Genomic DNA, 18,697 nt, shown 5'->3' with positions numbered 1-18,697 from the left:
CTACACTGATCAAAACAGCATGAAACTGGCTTAAAAACAAACTGATAGACCAGAACAGGGAGCTCAGGAATAAACTCATATCTAAGTGGCCAACTGATGTATGGCAAAGACAAGAATATGCAATGGAATAAAAACAGTCTTCTCAGTAAAATAATAAGTGCTGCTAGAAAAATTGGACAGATAAAATGAAAAAAAAAAAAAAAAGAAATGACCACTTTCTTACATCATATACAAAAATAAATTAAAAATAAATTAAAGATTTAAATGTAATATCTGAAACCATAAAACTTCTAAAAGAAAACATAGGCAGTTCATTCTAAAATTGTTCTTAGTACGATTTTTTGGAATATGTCTCCTCCAGCAAGAGAAAGAAAAGAGAAATTAAATAAATGGAACTACATAAAACTAAAAAGTTTTTATACATTGAAGAAAACCATCAACAAAATAAAAAGACAACCTACTGAATAGAGAAGGTATTTATCAATGATAAATCCAATAAGGGGTTAATATTCAAAATAATAAGGAACTCATACAACTGAACTACCCTCTTCAAAAAAAATTCCAATTAAGAAATGGATGGAGGCCCTGGCCGGTTGGCTCAGCAGTAGAGCGTCGGCTTGGCGTGTAGGGGTCCTGGGTTCGATTCCCGGCCAGGGCACACAGGAGAAGCACCCATCTGCTTCTCCATCCCTCCCCCTCTCCTTCCTCTCTGTCTCTCTCTTCCCCTCCTGCAGCCAAGGCTTCATTGGAGCAAAGATGGCCCGGGCGCTGAGGATGACTCTGTGGCCTCTGCCTCAGGCACTAGAATGGCTATGGATGCAACAGAGCGATGCCCCAGAGGGGCAGAGCATCGCCCCCTGGTGGGCATGCCGGGTGGATCCCAGTCGGGCGCATGCGGGAGTCTGTCTGACTGCTTCCCTGTTTCCAGCTTCGGAAAAATGAAAAAAAAAAGAAATGTGTGGAGGACCTGAACAGACAGTTCTCCAAAGAGGACATCCAGATGGTCAATAAACATATAAAAAGGTATTCAGATACCACTAATTATCAGGGGAATGTAAATTAAAACCACAATGAGATATCACCTCCCACCTGTCAGAATGGCTATCATAAATAAATCAACAAAGAACAAATGGAAGAATGTGGAAAAAAGAGAACCGTCATGCAATGTTGGCAGGATTATAAATTGGTGCAGTCATTGTGGAAAACATAAGGAGGTTACTTAAAGGACTAAAACTGTAACTACTGTATAACACAGCAATTCCACTTCTGGGGATTTATCTGAAAGCATTCAAAATATTAATTTGAAAAAATATATATGCACTCTTATGTTCCTTACAGCATTATTTACAGTAGCAATTATGGAAACAACCTAAGTGTCCATTGATAGACAAATGGATAAAGAAGATGGGGTTAGGGGGCTGGGTGAAAAAGTGAAGGGACTAAACACAGAAAAAAGCTTACAAATACAGACAACGGGGGGGGGGATTGCACAAGGTTGAAAAGGGTTGGGTGGAGGAGTATAAAGGGGTGATAGATGGTGATAAAGGGAAACCTGACTTAGAATGATGAACACACAATGCAATATACACATGAAGTATTATAGATTTGGACGCCTGAAACCAATGCCACCCCAGTAAATTCAATAATATTTTTAAAATATTTGATACATATATACAATGGAATATTACTCAGCCAAAAAAAAGAAAGAAAGAATGAACTCCTGCTATTTACAACAACATTGTTGGACTTCAAGGAAATTATGCTAAGTGAAATAAGCCAAAGACAAATACTGTGGATCCCACTTACATGTGGGATCTAAACAACAAAAGAAACAAACTTATAAAATACAGAGAACAAACTGGTGGTCACCAGATGGTAGGTGGTTGAGGAATGGGTGAAAACCATGAAAAGAAGAATAAGTTGCCAATTATTAAAACAGCCTTGGGGATGTAAAGTACAGCATAAGGAATATAGTTGATAACATATGTATGGCTGTCAGATGGGTACTAGACTTATTTGGGTAATCATTTCATATAGCATCTAAATGTCTAATCACTAATATCATACCGTATATCATCTGTAATTGAAGAGTAAAATTTTAAAAAAAATCAGTTACTTGGATATGTTTTGAAAATTCAGAAATTATTCACTAAATATCCTTAAAATTTATAAGTGAAGCTTTTGCTAGCTCTTTATAAACTAGGTGTCTACTAGCTCTTGATAGTTATAGTGTTCAAGTGTTTACAGTTTATTTTCCTGCATATTCCCTTCTTTAAAGGTTTCTCAGCTGTTTTCTGAGAAATGAGTACGCTTGTGTGTGTGTGTGTGTGTGTGTGTGTGTATGTGTGTGTGTGTGTGTGTGTGTATTTTTCTGAAGTTGGAAATGGGGAGGCAGCCAGACAGACTCCCGCATGCGCCTGACCGGGATCCACCCGGCACACCCACCAGGGGGCAATGCTCTGCCAATCTGGGGCATCGCTCTGTTGCTACCAGAGCCATTCTAGCGCCTGGGCCAACTTTGCTCCAATGGAGCCTTGGCTTCGGGAGGGGAAGAGAGAGACAGAGAGTAAGGAGAGGGGAGGGGTGGAGAAGCAGATGGGCGCTTCTCCTGTGTGCCCTGGCCGGGAATCGAACCCAGGACTCCTGCACACCAGGCTGACGCTCTACCACTGAGCCAACCAGCCAGGCCTGAGTATGCTTTTTTATATCTAAGCCCTGTGATTACTGTCAGAGTTACCACATCTGCTCCTGCCACATACTATCTCTCAGGGCTCCTGAATGCACTGTTGCCTCTACCTGGAATGATCTTCCCCAAAATATCTGCAAGGCTGCATCTTCATGTCATTCAAACTTCTGCTTAACTGTCAATCTCCTCTTTTCTTGACCATTATGTTGAAAATAGCATTCTCATTATACTGTTCCTTTTCAGTTTTATTATATATTCCAACCCTAATCTAACAGACTTAGAACACATACTTACATACATACATGTCTTTTTATTCTTTTGTTTACTGTGATAGAAGGCAAAGTCCTTGTTCTTATTCTCAGCATCTAAAACTATGCCTGACAGATATTCATTGAATGAATGACTAAAAAGCTGTCTTAACAAAATCTTGGAAATTATACTTATCACTCATCCATTATTAGTTAAGAACTTTATAGTCTTCTTTATCTATAGAGTTCTTAATTTCTTCCTCTGAAAAGGCATAATACTAGTATTTAATTTTAATCTTCATATCTTTCAACCCCAGCACTCCCTTCCTTTAAATGAACAAAATTTAACAAAAATTTTCCTGATCAAATGGTTAGAGGAATGGAACTACCAATAAGACAATCCCTGGATTCTAATATTTTGATGTTTTCTAAGTATATTAATTGCAAAACACCAAATATAAGCACAAAATTTATAACCCAGGACAGTATATCTTTGGAGAAAATACCAAATACCATTTTTCAGTAATCTTTTTCAAATGTGAGTAAAAGAATAGTAAAGCAAATTACTGTCAGGGTAGCCACATGACAATATTCCAGAATGTGCATTTCTAGACAAGGAAAGATATGCCTTTCTAATATAAGCATGAGTGTTTTATATTGCCATTTTGAACATGGGTCTCTCTGTATAAGATGAATTCCCAATTTATTAGGGAATTGGATGCAAACACATACATTAAGGGAAGCAGAATAATATGCAGCATCGTACATAAAGATTTCTAATCAGACCAGAGGAGTCTTCTATCTCTCAACAGGATATGTGTGAGATGAATTTCTCACTTAACCATTTAAATAAATTACACTCTAGTCACCAGTGCTGGAAGGTAGGTTGGCTGACTTGATGGTCTAAGGCAAGAATGAATAATAATAATTCACATTTATAAAGGACTTTAGAATATTAATTATTTAATCTATACTATATTGTATGCATGATAATTTAGAATTATTGTATGTGCTTCTTAGGCTAGAGAAGCTGACCTAAATCAATTAAAATCCATGCTAAAAGTGGAGTTTCTGGCCTCCAGGTTGGTGAGCAGTCCATTTTGCCTTGCCAATTCAGCCCTCGGGTTCTCTGACAGGTTAATTAACTTCTCTTGCTTTTAATTTGTCCTTAATATAGTGATAATAAGACTAACTTTACTATATTGTGCAAATTAATTGATTTTTTGAAATCACTTTAAAATCCATGAGAATATTAGTTGTAAATTTATCAATTGATTTTAAATGATAAATGATCATTTTTGTATCATTTATCAATAATAATAGTGACAGATATTGAATAATATATAAAATGATTAAAAAATTATTTTCATCCCTCAAAAAACAGAGCACTTGAAAATCCTACCTCCCTTCAGCCAGCCATGACTCAGTCATTGGAAAAGAGGCTATGATTCATTCCTTTGCACAACTACCCAAGCCAACATGCATTTCCCAGTACAATGGGTATACTGGCTATTCCTGACAGAGTGCTTTCTCATTTAGGGTTGTATTTTATTTTATTTTATTATTTTTTTATTCATTTTTAGAGAGAGAGAGAAAGGGTGAGAGAGAGACAGAGAGGGAGAGAGAGAGGAGAGAGAGACAGAGAGAGAAGGTGGGGAGGAGCTAGAAGCATCAACTCCCATATGTGCCTTGACCAAGCAAGCCCAGGGTTTCGAACCGGCAACCTCAGCATTTTCAGGTCGATGCTTTATCCACTGCGCCACCACAGGTCAGGCCTAGGGTTGTATTTTAAATATGTGTATAATATCCCAACTTGCAGCATACTCTGATGCAATCTGGAGAATAAGTTGTATGAGAAAATGACACAATTTACTTGATTTATATTTTACAGTGCCCTGACCAGAACTGCAAAACATTTACTTAAGCACTAATATCTTATTAAGTGTTATTGCAGTTTAATTATAAATAAACATTGTATGATAAGATTTCATTTTCAATGAAAATGCTAACAACATTGTAGATATTAAAGAATTATTTCATTTATGCCTACTTTCCTAAATGAGTTTTTCTGCATAATAGTTCTATAAAACATGTTGACTTGGTTCAAAAAAATACAAGTTATTTCATCTTAAAACTACAAATAAATAATTTAAGTACTTTTATTTCACACATGAACCCAAAGTTGAAGCTCCAAAGCCATATAAACCTAGAATTATATGGTGATAAAATGTTGGTGCTTAGTACAAGAAATGAAATACTAAACCTTAAAATGTGTCTGATGGATGGTTTGTAGCCATCTTCAATCAAAACTCAATACTCATTGATTTTTTCCCCAAAACAGGAGCCCCAGCTCCCCTCTAACTGCCCTCTCTAATGTAGTACTCTTCCCCTATCACCCAATCTCCACATTTTTCCCAGCCAGAAGTATAGACTTAAAACAGCACAATATTTAAAAAGGCATGAATTCCATTGAACTTAAGAGACAAATTTAGTTCCTGGCTTGAAAAGGAAATAGCTGTAATTAGAATGTGCCAAAAAATTATACCTCTCCATGACCCCATCCCCAGAATGCCAGCATATCCCAGTAAAGAAAAATCCTGAAATCCAGGTCAGTTACAGTCTCCTAGCTTTTGATACCTATCAGGATCCCACTTAATCTACCCATATCTCTTCTGCAATAGCCTCCTAATTACAGAGATGTGTGTGTGTGTGTGTGTGTGATGTGTGTATATATGTGTATATCCTACTTCAACCTACCTAGCAAACATACAACTTTCTACCTAACAACAGAAATACACTGCATTATAAGATATATTGTTTTATCTTGTGCAGTTATACATTTTATCATTGCCCTTATTTTATAGACTAAGATACAACTATTTTCCTATTTAGGCTTTCAAAATAGTTAAACATCATTTATATGTGCTTTTTTGACATTACCTTTAAGTAAAGACACTTTTCTATTCAGAGGCAAGGAGATTAACCAACAAATAAAAATAATGGAATGAAGCAAATTAAGATTATTCTAAATCAGCAACTTTGTGACAATTTGCATACAGTAGTAAATTAAAGAATTTTATAATTACTCAAAGTATCTAATTTAACTTAAAACATCAAGTTTAGTACCCATTAAGATGGTTATTAGCCTGACCAGGCGGTGGTGCAGTGGATAGAGCCTCAGACTGGGATGGGGAAGATACAGGTTAGAAACCTCCAGGTCGCTGGCTTGAGTACAAGCTCATCTGTGGCTTGAGCATGAGCTCACCAGCTTGAGCGTGGGGTCGCTGGCTTGAACATGGAATCATAGACATTACTCCATGGTTGCTAGCTTGAGCCCAAAGGTCACTGGCTTGAAGCCCAAGGTCGCTGGCTTGAGCAAGGGATCACTCGCTCTGCTGTAGCTCCCTGGTCAAGGCACATATGAGAAAGCAATCAGTGAGCAACTAAGGTGGTGCAATGAAGAATTGATGCTTCTCATCTCTCCCCTTCCTATCTGTCCCTATATATCCCTCTCTCTGACTCTCTCTGACTCTCTCTGTCTCTGTCACACACACAAAAAAGATGGTTATTATTTTTAAAAAGGTGAGAAATACCATATGTTGGCAAGGATGTGGAAAATTGGAACCCTCATTGTACATTGCTGGTGGAAATATAAAATGGTGTGGCCACTGTGAAAAAACAGGGTAAGTAAGGAAACAAAGAGATATGTATATACCAATGTTCACAGCAGCATTGTTCCCCATAGACAAAGGTCCCCAATGCCCATGGCAATATCCATCAACAGATGAATAGACAAAATGTGGTATATACATTCAATGAAATATTATTCACCCATAAAAGAGAATGAAATTCTGATATATGAGTAAACTGTGAAAACATTAAGCTAAATGAAGTAATTATGCTAAATGAAATAAATCAGACAAAAAAAGAACAAAAATTGTATGATTCCACTTACATGAGGTTCTAGAGGTCCTATAACAGGCACATTCACAGAGCCAGAAAGCAGAAATTTCCAGGGGCTAGCCTAAGGGTGAATAAAGAGTTATTACTTACTGGGTGCAACGTTTCTGCTTGAAATGCATAGTGATGATGGGTGTATAGCATTGTAACATAATGTCACTGAATTTTACACTAAAAAAATTAATAAAATGACAAATTATATGTTATGTATATTTATTTTACCACAAAAAAAAGGAGATGACGTCAGAGTAATGGTGGGGTAGGAAGCGATACCGATAAATCTCCCCCAAAACTCAACAAGATCTTCAACCAGAAATAGAAAAACCTATACTTGGAGCTTCCAGATGTTTTGCAATACACCCAAAGGTATGATTAAGTGAAAAATTGGCTAAATATATAACCAAATCCCGAAGGAAATAGGGAGTAAGAAATGCTCCGCCTTCCTCACTAACCTAAACAGGGCGGCTTTCTCTGGTAACTGTGAATATAGAAACTGAGGCGGGCAAAGGGGGTAAATAGATCCAGGCCGCCGCGGCACAAACGGCCGAACCAGGCTGTGGCACGAAGATCCAAGCCGAGGAAAATCTGATCCTGTGGCAACCCGGGCAATACAAGCTAACACTCGCACCAAACCCAAACAAAGAAAGACAAGCGGAGCGGCCATTTTACCCGGTCTCCTGGTCGGTGCGCAGTTAGTGGGCGAGAATTTCTTCCTAGGCCCCGAGAGTGGGTGCCCGTGTTGCCCCACGGAGAGGCAGGGTCAGAGGCCTTTCGGTGGGCCGAGGGCAGAGTCTCTGGGCAGCCCCAGCGCCCTGGGAAAGCCACGCACGGGAGGGAGTGAGAACTATTTCCAACGGTGAAGATTTTCCGTGCTGGAGGGTGTTTCACTCAGAGGGAAACGCGGCCGGCCTCATATCCTGGTTTGCACGCGCAGATAAGGAGTGAGCAATTCCTCCAAGTGCCTCGGCTGTGCGCGCCCGTGTTATCGCACAGAGGGGCAGAGTCAGGGGCCTTTGTGTGGGCCAAAGCGGAATCTCGAGCCGCCCCAGCGCCCTGCAAAAGCCGCGCATGGGGACGGAGCGAGACTCAATTCCAATGCTGCAACTTTTCCCTGCGGTTGGGGGTTTCACTCAGAGCGTGAGACTGCTGGCCGGATATCCTGGTCGCAGTGAGTGAGAGTTTCCTCCAAGCACCCTGAAAGTGGGCGCCCGCTTGTGTTACCAGACAGAGTGGCAGAGCCAGAGGTCTTTGAGTGGGCAGAAAGCCCGCCTGATTATGCTAGCAGCTCTGACTGACTGAGCCTTACCCAGAGCCCTGTGCTGAGTGGAAATAGAGTGGGGAGTTGCCAGCTCTTTGAGCCTCTTACTATCCAGGCAGGGGCAGCAGCAACCCCATAGCTGGATTATCAGGCTACTAATTGAGGAAGGAAAGACTAGGAGAAAGGCTCCAGGAACACGGACTCTCTCACTGTCGGAGCCTATAAATGCTAATGAGCTTCGACTGCCAACGAGACTAAAGCACAATACATGACATTGCCATAGAGACTTATCAACTGCAAACCTCTACCTGAGCGTGCCAAAGGGGCAGAACCCGAGGTACAGAGTCACCGACCAGGAAGAGGGAGAGAAAAGAAAAAGCAAGATGATAACCTCTCAAAATCAAGAATAATCTGCAGACTTTATAACCTATCCCATTTTATTATATTTGTTCATTTGTTTCTCTTATCTTCATTCTTGATTTTTTTTTCCTCCTCCAATTTGACCGATTAACTCTCTACCAGTCTTAATCTCTCCTCTCCTTGAACTACACTACCCATAAGTGTTACATCTCCCATTATCTTTTCTCTTCTCTTCCTTTCTCTCTATGAGGGTTGCACTCTAAAACCCTTAACTCTCTCTCTCTCTCTCCTTTCTTTTTTCTTCTTTTAGTGGTTCCCTCTTTTTTTCTCTCTCTCTCTTTCTTTTCTCCCTCTATATTAGTTTCTTCCTTTCTCCTTTACATCTCCTCTCATTCAAACCTCAATAACAAACAAATTATATTATCTGGGACTCAAACCTATGTTTGTGGCATTTTGGGGGGTTTTTACTTCACCTTTTTAACTCACTAGCAGTGCTCCCATCCCTGGCTCTCCATATTATCTAGTTCTTGTTCCACTAAATACAATAGTAATTTTTTAATTTGTCCCCCATTTTTCCATTTTCCTCTTCTTCCTCTCATCATAACTCTTAGACAACCAACACCTAAAAGCAAATCATTTTATTCTTGACCCAAATTTTTTCCTTATTTGCTTTTTGTGGGTCCATACGCTCTTTTTTTTTCTTTTTTCTATTTTTTTTTTTGGCCCCTTTATTACTTTTCCCCAATTCAGGCCCTCCATCACAGACATTGTTTGTTATAATTCACAGTCCAACACAAGATTTTCTCAAAAAAGAGGGGAAAGGAGAGGAGAGGAAAAAAGGAGGGGGGAATAATTTCCTTTTTTAAAAAATTTTATTTTATTTTATTTTTCTTTATTTCATTATTAATTTTTCTAAAAAAAACAACTCTTTTCGATTTTTTATTTTTTTATATTTTTTTTACTTTTTATTCTTTATTAAATCTCATTAATACTATCAACAAAACCACCCTCAGATGCCATTAAGGAAGAGAAAATCGAATATCATGGATACAAAAGAAAGAGAGGTAACACAGCTAGATGAGGAAAAATCTATGGAGAAAAAGTTTAATATATTGGAAACCTTGGAGCTAAATGACAGAGAATTCAAGATAGAAATCCTAAAAATCCTCTGAGATATACAAGAAAACACAGAAAGGCAATTTAGGGAGCTCAGAAAACAACTCAATGAACACAAAGAATATATGTCCAAGGAAATTGAAACTATAAAAACAAATCAAACAGAGATGAAAAACTCAATTCACGAGCTGAAAAATGAAGTAACAAGCTTAGCTAATAGAACAGGTCAGATAGAAGAGAGGATTAGTGAAATAGAAGACAGCAACTTGAGGCACAACAGAGAGAAGAAGAAAGAGACTCAAAAATTAAAAAAAATGAGATAGCCCTACAAGAATTATCTGACTCCATCAAAAAGAATAACATAAGAATAATAGGTATATCAGAGGGAGAAGAGAGAGAAAATGGAATGGAGAACATACTCAAACAAATAATAGATGAGAACTTCCCAAGCCTGTGGAAAGAACTAAAGCCTCAAGTTCAAGAAGCAAACAGAACTCCAAGTTTTCTTAACCCCAACAAACCTACTCCAAGGCATATCATAATGAAATTGACACAAACCAACAGCAAAGAAAAAATTCTCAAGGCAGCCAGGGAAAAGAAGAATACAACATATAAAGGAAGGCCCATTAGATTATCATCAGATTTCTCAGCAGAAACTCTACAAGCTAGAAGAGAGTGGACCCCAATATTTAAAGTCCTGAAAGAGAGGAACTTTCAGCCAAGAATACTATACCCATCAAAGCTATCCTTCAAATACGAAGGAGAAATAAAAACATTCACAGATACAGAAAAGATGAGGGAATTTATCATCAGAAAACCCCCACTCCAGGAATTACTAAAGGGGGTTCTCCAATCAGATACAAAGAACAAAAAAAAACAGAGCCACAAGTAAAAGCTCCAAGAAGAACACAATAAAACCAAATTTAAACTGTGACAACAACAAAAAGAAAGAGGGGGAGAAGATGGAGATTAACAGTAGCAAAGGACGATGGAGTGCAAAAGTACTCACAAAATAGTTCGCTACAATGAACAGGGTAGGGACCTTTTCATTACTCAAAGGTAACCACCATTGAAAAAACCACCACAGAAGCACATGAGATAAAAAAGATAGCAACAGAGGAAAGATGTATGAAATACAACCAAATAAAAGCAAAAGATAGAAAAACGAAAGAGAAGGATCAAACAAGACACAAAACTAACAGAAAGCAAGATATAAAATGGCAATAGGGAACTCACAAGTATCAATAATTACACTAAATGTAAACAGATTAAACTCACCAATAAAAAGGCACAGAGTAGAAGAATGGATTAAAAAAGAAAATCCAACTGTATGCTGCCTACAGGAAACTCATCTAAGTAACAAGGATAAAAACAAATTCAAAGTTAAAGGCTGGAAAACAATACTCCAAGCAAATAACATCCAAAAAAAAGCAGGTGTAGCAATACTCATATCAGATAATGCTGACTACAAGACAGGAAAAGTACTCAGAGACAAAAATGGCCATTTCATAATGGCTAAGGGGACACTGAATCAAGAAGACATAACAATTCTTAATATATATGCACCAAACCAAGGAGCACCAAAATATATAAGACAGCTATTTATTGATCTTAAAACAAAAACTGACAAAAATAGAATCATACTTGGAGACCTCAATACACCGCTGACGGCTCTAGATCGGTCATCCAAACAGAGAATCAACAAAAACATAGTGGCCTTAAACAAAACACTAGAGCACCTGGATATGATAGACATCTACAGGACATTTCATCCCAAAGTGACTGAGTATACATTTTTCTCCAGTGTACATGGATCATTCTCAAGAATTGACTATATGTTGGGCCACAAAAACAACATCAGCAAATTCAGAAAAATTGAAGTTGTACCAAGCATATTTTCTGATCATAAAGCCTTGAAACTAGAATTCAACTGCAAAAAAGAGGAAAAAAATCCCACAAAAATGTGGAAACTAAACAACATACTTTTAAAAAATGAATGGGTCAAAGAAGAAATAAGTGCAGAGATCAAAAGATATATACAGACTAATGAAAATGACAATACGACATATCAGAATCTATGGGATGCAGCAAAAGCAGTGATAAGAGGGAAGTTCATATCGCTTCAGGCATATATGAACAAACAAGAGAGAGCCCAAGTGAACCACTTAACTTCCCACCTTAAGGAACTAGAAAAAGAAGAACAAAGACAACCCAAAACCAGCCGAAGAAAGGAGATAATAAAAATCAGAGCAGAAATAAATGAATTAGAGAACAGAAAAACTATAGAAAAAATTAATAGAACAAGAAGCTGGTTCTTTGAAAAGATCAACAAAATTGACAAACCCTTGGCAAGACTTACCAAGGAAAAAAGAGAAAGAACTCATATAAACAAAATCCAAAATGAAAGAGGAGAAATCACCACAGACACTGTAGATATACAAAGAATTATTGTAGAATACTATGAAAAACTTTATGCCACTAAATTCAACAACCTAGAAGAAATGGATAAATTCCTAGAAAAATACAACCTTCCTAGACTGAGTCAAGAAGAAGCAGAAAGCCTAAACAGACCTATCAGTAGAGAAGAAATAGAAAAAACCATTGAAAACCTCCCCAAAAATAAAAGTCCAGGCCCTGACGGCTATACCAGTGAATTTTATCAAACATTCAAAGAAGACTTGGTTCCTATTCTACTCAAAGTCTTTCAAAAAATTGAAGAAGAAGCAATACTTCCAAACACATTTTATGAGGCCAACATAACCCTCATACCAAAACCAGGCAAGGATGGCACAAAAAAAGAAAACTACAGACCAATATCTCTAATGAATACAGATGCTAAAATACTAAACAAAATACTAGCAAATCGAATACAACAACATATTAAAAAAATAATACATTATGATCAAGTGGGATTCATCCCAGAATCTCAAGGATGGTTCAACATACGTAAAACGGTTAATGTAATACACCATATCTACAAAACAAAGAACAAAAACCACATGATCTTATCAATAGACGCAGAAAAGGCTTTTGATAAAATACAACACAATTTTATGTTTAAGACTCTCAACAAAATGGGTATAGAAGGAAAATATCTCAACATGATAAAGGCCATATATGATAAACCATCAGCTAACATCATATTAAATGGCACTAAACTGAAGGCTTTCCCCCTTAAATCAGGAACAAGACAGGGTTGTCCACTCTCTCCACTCTTATTTAATGTGGTACTAGAGGTTCTAGCCAGAGCAATCAGACAAGAAAAAGAAATAAAAGGCATCCATATCGGAAAAGAAGAAGTAAAGGTATCACTTTTTGCAGATGATATGATCCTATACATCGAAAACCCCAAAGAATCCACAAAAAGACTACTAGAAACAATAAGCCAATACAGTAAGGTCGCAGGATACAAAATTAACATACAGAAGTCAATAGCCTTTCTATATGCCAACAATGAAACAACTGAGAAGGAACTCAAAAGAATAATCCCCTTCACGATTGCAACAAAAAAAATAAAATACTTAGGAATAAACATAACAAAGAATGTAAAGGACTTATATAATAAAAACTATAAACCATTGTTAAGGGAAATCGAAAAAGATATAATGAGATGGAAGAATATACCTTGTTCTTGGCTAGGAAGAATAAATATAATCAAGATGGCTATATTACCCAAAGCAATATACAAATTTAATGCAATTCCCATCAAACTTCCAATGACATTTTTTAAAGAAATAGAGCAAAAAATCATCAGATTTATATGGAACTATAAAAAATCCCGAATAGCCAAAGCAATCCTAAAGAAAAAGAATGAAGCTGGGGGCATAACAATACCTGACTTCAAACTCTATTATAGGGCCACGACAATCAAAAGAGCATGGTATTGGCAGAAAAATAGACACTCAGACCAATGGAACAGAATAGAAAGTCCAGAAATAAAACCACATATATATAGTCAAATAATTTTTGATAAAGGGGCCAACAACACACAATGGAGAAAAGAAAGCCTCTTCAATAAATGGTGCTGGGAAAACTGTAAAGCCACATGCAAAAGAATGAAACTGGACTACAGTCTCTCCCCCTGTACAAAAATTAACTCAAAATGGATCAAAGATCTAAACATAAGACCTGAAACAATTAAGTACATAGAAGAAGACATAGGTACTCAACTCATGGACCTGGGTTTTCAAGAGCATTTTATGAATTTGACTCCAATGGCAACAGAAGTGAAGGCAAAAATTAATGAATGGGACTACATCAGACTAAGAAGTTTTTGCTCAGCAAGAGAAACTGATAACAAAATAAACAGAAAGCCAACTAAATGAGAAATGATATTTTCAAACAACAGCTCAGATAAGGGCCTAATATCCAAAATATACAAAGAACTCATAAAACTCAACAACAAACAAACAATCCAATAAAAAAATGGGAAGAGGACATGAATAGACACTTCTCCCAGGAAGAAATACAAATGGCCAACAGATATATGAAAAGATGCTCATCTTCTTTAGCTATTAGAGAAATGCAAATCAAAACGGCAATGAGATACCACCTCACACCTGTTCGATTAGCTGTTATTAGCAAGTCAGGTAATAGCAAATGTTGGAGAGGCTGTGGAGAAAAAGGAACCCTCGTACACTGTTGGTGGGAATGTAAAGTAGTACAACCATTATGGAAGAAAGTATGGTGGTTCCTCAAAAAACTGAAAATAGAACTACCTTATGACCCAGCAATCCCTCTACTGGGTATATATCCCCAAAACTCAGAAACATTGATACGTAAAGACACATGCAGCCCCATGTTTATTGCAGCATTGTTCACAGTGGCCAGGACATGGAAACAACCAAAAAGCCCATCAATAGATGACTGGATAAAGAAGATGTGGTACATGTACACTATGGAATACTACTCAGCCATAAGAAATGATGACATCGGAACATTTACAGCAAAATGGTGGGATCTTGATAACATGATACGAAGCGAAATAAGTAAATCAGAAAAAAACAGGAACTGTATTATTCCATACGTAGGTGGGACCTAATAGTGAAACTAAGAGACATTGATAAGAGTGTGGTGGTTACGGGGGGGAGGGGGGAATGGGAGAGGGATAGGGGGTGGGGAGGGGCCCAAAGAAAACAAGATAGAAGGTGACAGAGGACAATCTGACTTTGGGTGGTGGGTATGCAACATAATTGAACGACAAGATAACCTGGACTTGTTATTTTTGAATATATGTATCCTGATTTATTAATGTCACCCCATTAAAAAAATAAAATTATAAAAAAAAAAGAATGAAAAAAGCTCGAGTATAATAGGAGTCATTTTATATTTGGTCAGAATTATTTGTTGCCAATTGACCAATTACATTTTTCATAACAACTAGGAGTTTTAATCTGTCTCCAATGTGTACATCTGTCTATATAAAATCCAATTTCAGAAAATGGGAAAAGGTGTACACAGCATTCTAATTTATTAGATGAGGGAGTAAACATAGAATTTACCTTTGTAATTTTGTTGAAGTTTACAGCAAAATGTCCTTCAGGTTTATTAAACTCTAATCATTTTCTTGAAAGATTAGCAGCAATTATCATTAAGGTTTAAGCATTTAACTGTGACTGTGCAATAAATCTTATTAAAATAACTGAAACATACTTTTCTCGCATGTGGCAACCCATCTCTGAATCATAACCATCTGTAAGTGGTGATTGCCTGGTGCACACAGATGGGAGTGAAACAACGATCAGGCTATATCATTCTTTCATCCTCACTTGCTACCAAACACTGAAATCTGAGTCAGACTATTTGCATTTGAAAGATTATATGATCATTATAATTAACAAATACTCATTGGCATTCTGATATAAAATGCAGAAGGCTACCTGATGGAAAATAACACTTGAATCGTGCAGCCTCTTTTTCTAATCTCTGACAGCCTATAAAAAAATTAGATGTTAACAATGGAGGAGCAGGTTTCAAGTTTTTATAGCACACAATTTCTTTACAGATTTAAAATAACAGAAGAGGAGGAACAAAATAATTTATTCTTTCTGGCTCATGGCACAGAATTAAGAGGTTCTTGGTCCATAACTTCAGGATTACAGTAAACTCTCACCAGCCCACGTCAGTGACGAAGGAGACCACCTGCGCACATTGCTTCTTCTTCACGGCAGGATAAAGCAGACCCATGTGACTCACACAGCACCTAACCATTAAATAAGAAAAAAGGAAGCCAAAAATCAATGAGATGAATTTCTTTCTAGATGTTGCCACATTTTGGCTAATAAGACCAACCTCTATTGCATTAATAATCAGAAGAGAAAGAGATTTGAGCACTGCATAATGACACAGCACTGAGTTTAGAATTGGACAAACCCCGCTTTCAAACATGAACTATCTACAGAACATGATTTCCAGACCAAATTACATAACTTTCTGAGCCTCAGTTCTCTCATCTCTAAATTAGAATAGGATTTATTCTCTCTCTTTCCCTCCTCCCACCTCTCTCTCTCTCTCTCTCTCTCTCTCTCTCTCTCTCTCTCATACACACATACACACACAGAGGGTTTCTGTAAGGCCTGAGTAAAATAATCTAAAAAGGAGTTTAGCACAGTGTCACATAAGGAACCTTCAATGCCATTTTGTTCAGTGAATAAATACTATGACAAGGGGTAACGATAGGGTGCCCTAACATCTAAGTAATTTTGTCTAAGAGGTCTTTTTCAATCTTGATTAACTTCAGAGTATCTCTTATTTTGCCAATAGTACATTTAGTAAAGTGTGACCTAGATAGACTCAGAGTGTAGAGGCTTAAATCCTGCTACCTCTACCTACTAGCTGTGTGATGTTGACAAGTTACGTAACTTTTCTGTGCTTCTCTTTATTCACCTATAAAGCAGGGAGAGTAGTAATGCTTTCAAATTTTTGTTTAGAAAAACAAATGGGTCAATATATTTAAATAGTTTGGCACAAGGTCAGGCATTTGTCACTGTCAATATATATCAATTAGTTGCTATACATATATGAACTGGTCCCCAGGGTAAACAGTGGAGAACAGACATAGTTCTTGATCTCCTTGAGCTTACAAGCTGCTGGAAGACAGACATTAAAAAACAAATACATGGCCCTGGCCGATTAGTTTGGTGAGAGGGTCCTCCTGAAACATCAACAGTGCAAATTTTATCCCTGGTTAGGACATATATGGGAGTAACCAAGCACAACTAAGTGGAACAAATAAATGCTGCTCTTTCTATCTCTATCTCTCTCTATCTATCTCTCTCTCTCTTTCTCTCTCCCTCCCCTTCCTCTATCTCTCTAAATTCAATCAATAAATTAAAAAATACACAATTGCAAAATGAAAAGAGGGAAATGAGAGAGGATCTCAGTATGATTAGGGCAGATCTCTCGATATTTGAGCTAATTATTTCATGTTAGGTTCTTCATCTGAAAGAGCTCAAACATGTTACCTGTGTGATGATTATTACAGGAAATACGTAAGTGTCATAATGTAAAGCCTTTAGTAAAGAGAAAAACATTGGTGCATGTTAGTTTCTTTCTTCCCTCTTGGCCATGGTATGTGATCATTTAGACAAGCACTTGTCTATTTAACTGTTTGTCTGAGATTATTATTGATATTATTTTTGCAGGGAAAAGTTTCTTAACCTCAAATGACCTCATCCTTAGAGATGCCAGATGTTAAGAATATTAAAATTATATTTAAGACAGTGTTACATTCAAATTAAGATGTATTTTATGCTAGATTACATTTTAAGAGACAGTCATCACATATTATATACACTTAGATATCAAATGACTGCATTTACATTTGAACCAAAATAAAAGATGAAAGTGGTTAATGAAGTTCTAATTCATTGCACTGAATTGTTTTAGCCTACTACATCCAAATTATTTTTTTAAATAACTACCATTAGAAAGGCTAATGCATTGCAGATGACTTCCCAAATATTTGTAATAGGTCACGTGAACACTGCTGTGGCATCTCAACAATTGACTATAATAGATTAAAAGGCAATGATAGTCTGTCTTAACATTTAAATAGATAATATTTCTATTAAATCTTTTTTTAAAAACCTTGATTAACACCAGAAATATTTCTCAGTTTACCAAAAGAAACCCTCATTAAGGAAATTTTCACTGAGTTACATACAATATGCTCATCTGTGCACCATGAACTTGTTTTTACTCTATATTCAAAGCTGTATGTTTATTTCTCTGTTCTAGTTCAGCTCTAAAAGCCAAAAATACGAAACAGATGTGGTGACTTTCTGTGTGGTATGAAGCACAATTATGCTTCTTTGAATTGCTTAGGCTAAACAGTTACCCTCCCTAGAGTATATCAAAACTGAGATTCCTTACAGCAGAGAATTCAGCTCACTACCTGTCAGGAACTGGAATCGACAGGCTCAGCTGGTTGATTGCAGCGGATGCTCTCTTACTATCCTCCCAACCAAAGTCTGCAAAACATAAAAAATATGCAGGGAAAACTTTAGCTAAATGGGTATGCAATCTTATCTTTGAAACGAGATTGAGCTGTTTACAGTGCATTTCAAGGTCCACTTTACATAGACCATATAACAGCTCTCAAAAAACAGGTCAGTTTGTCCTGCTTCTGAATTCATAGACAGCACCGGCAATCACCAAGGACAAATAAAGAAAAACCTTCCAAATCACTTATCAAAACCATGGTGTCTTTACACCTATGTCTACCAGATTAGCCTATATATAAAAAATGCAATTGTTGATTTTTCTTTTGCTGAGAATAGTTTAAAAACATGTGGAAATTGCTGTAATTGAAGAAAAAGCTTGAAATAAATGGTAATTTTGTTCTCAAAAAGAAACACTCTTCAGTCTGTGGGAGGTGAGGAAAGGAAGTTTCCTTTTCTTCTAAAATGGGTGAATGCTGAAAATAATGACATTCATAGAATTCTGCATTGATCTTGTCAGTTTACAACTTCAAAAGAATTTTAAAACAAAAGTTAGCAAGGGACATGTTCATATAGGAACATTTTGAGAATGCCATATTCTTGTGGGTCATAAGTTTTATACAAATAA

The sequence above is a fragment of the Saccopteryx bilineata genome, chromosome 4 (genome assembly GCF_036850765.1).
Source record: "Saccopteryx bilineata isolate mSacBil1 chromosome 4, mSacBil1_pri_phased_curated, whole genome shotgun sequence".
In the NCBI taxonomy this organism is placed as follows: Eukaryota; Metazoa; Chordata; class Mammalia; order Chiroptera; family Emballonuridae; genus Saccopteryx; species Saccopteryx bilineata.
Note: the sequence above shows the minus strand (reverse complement) of the source record.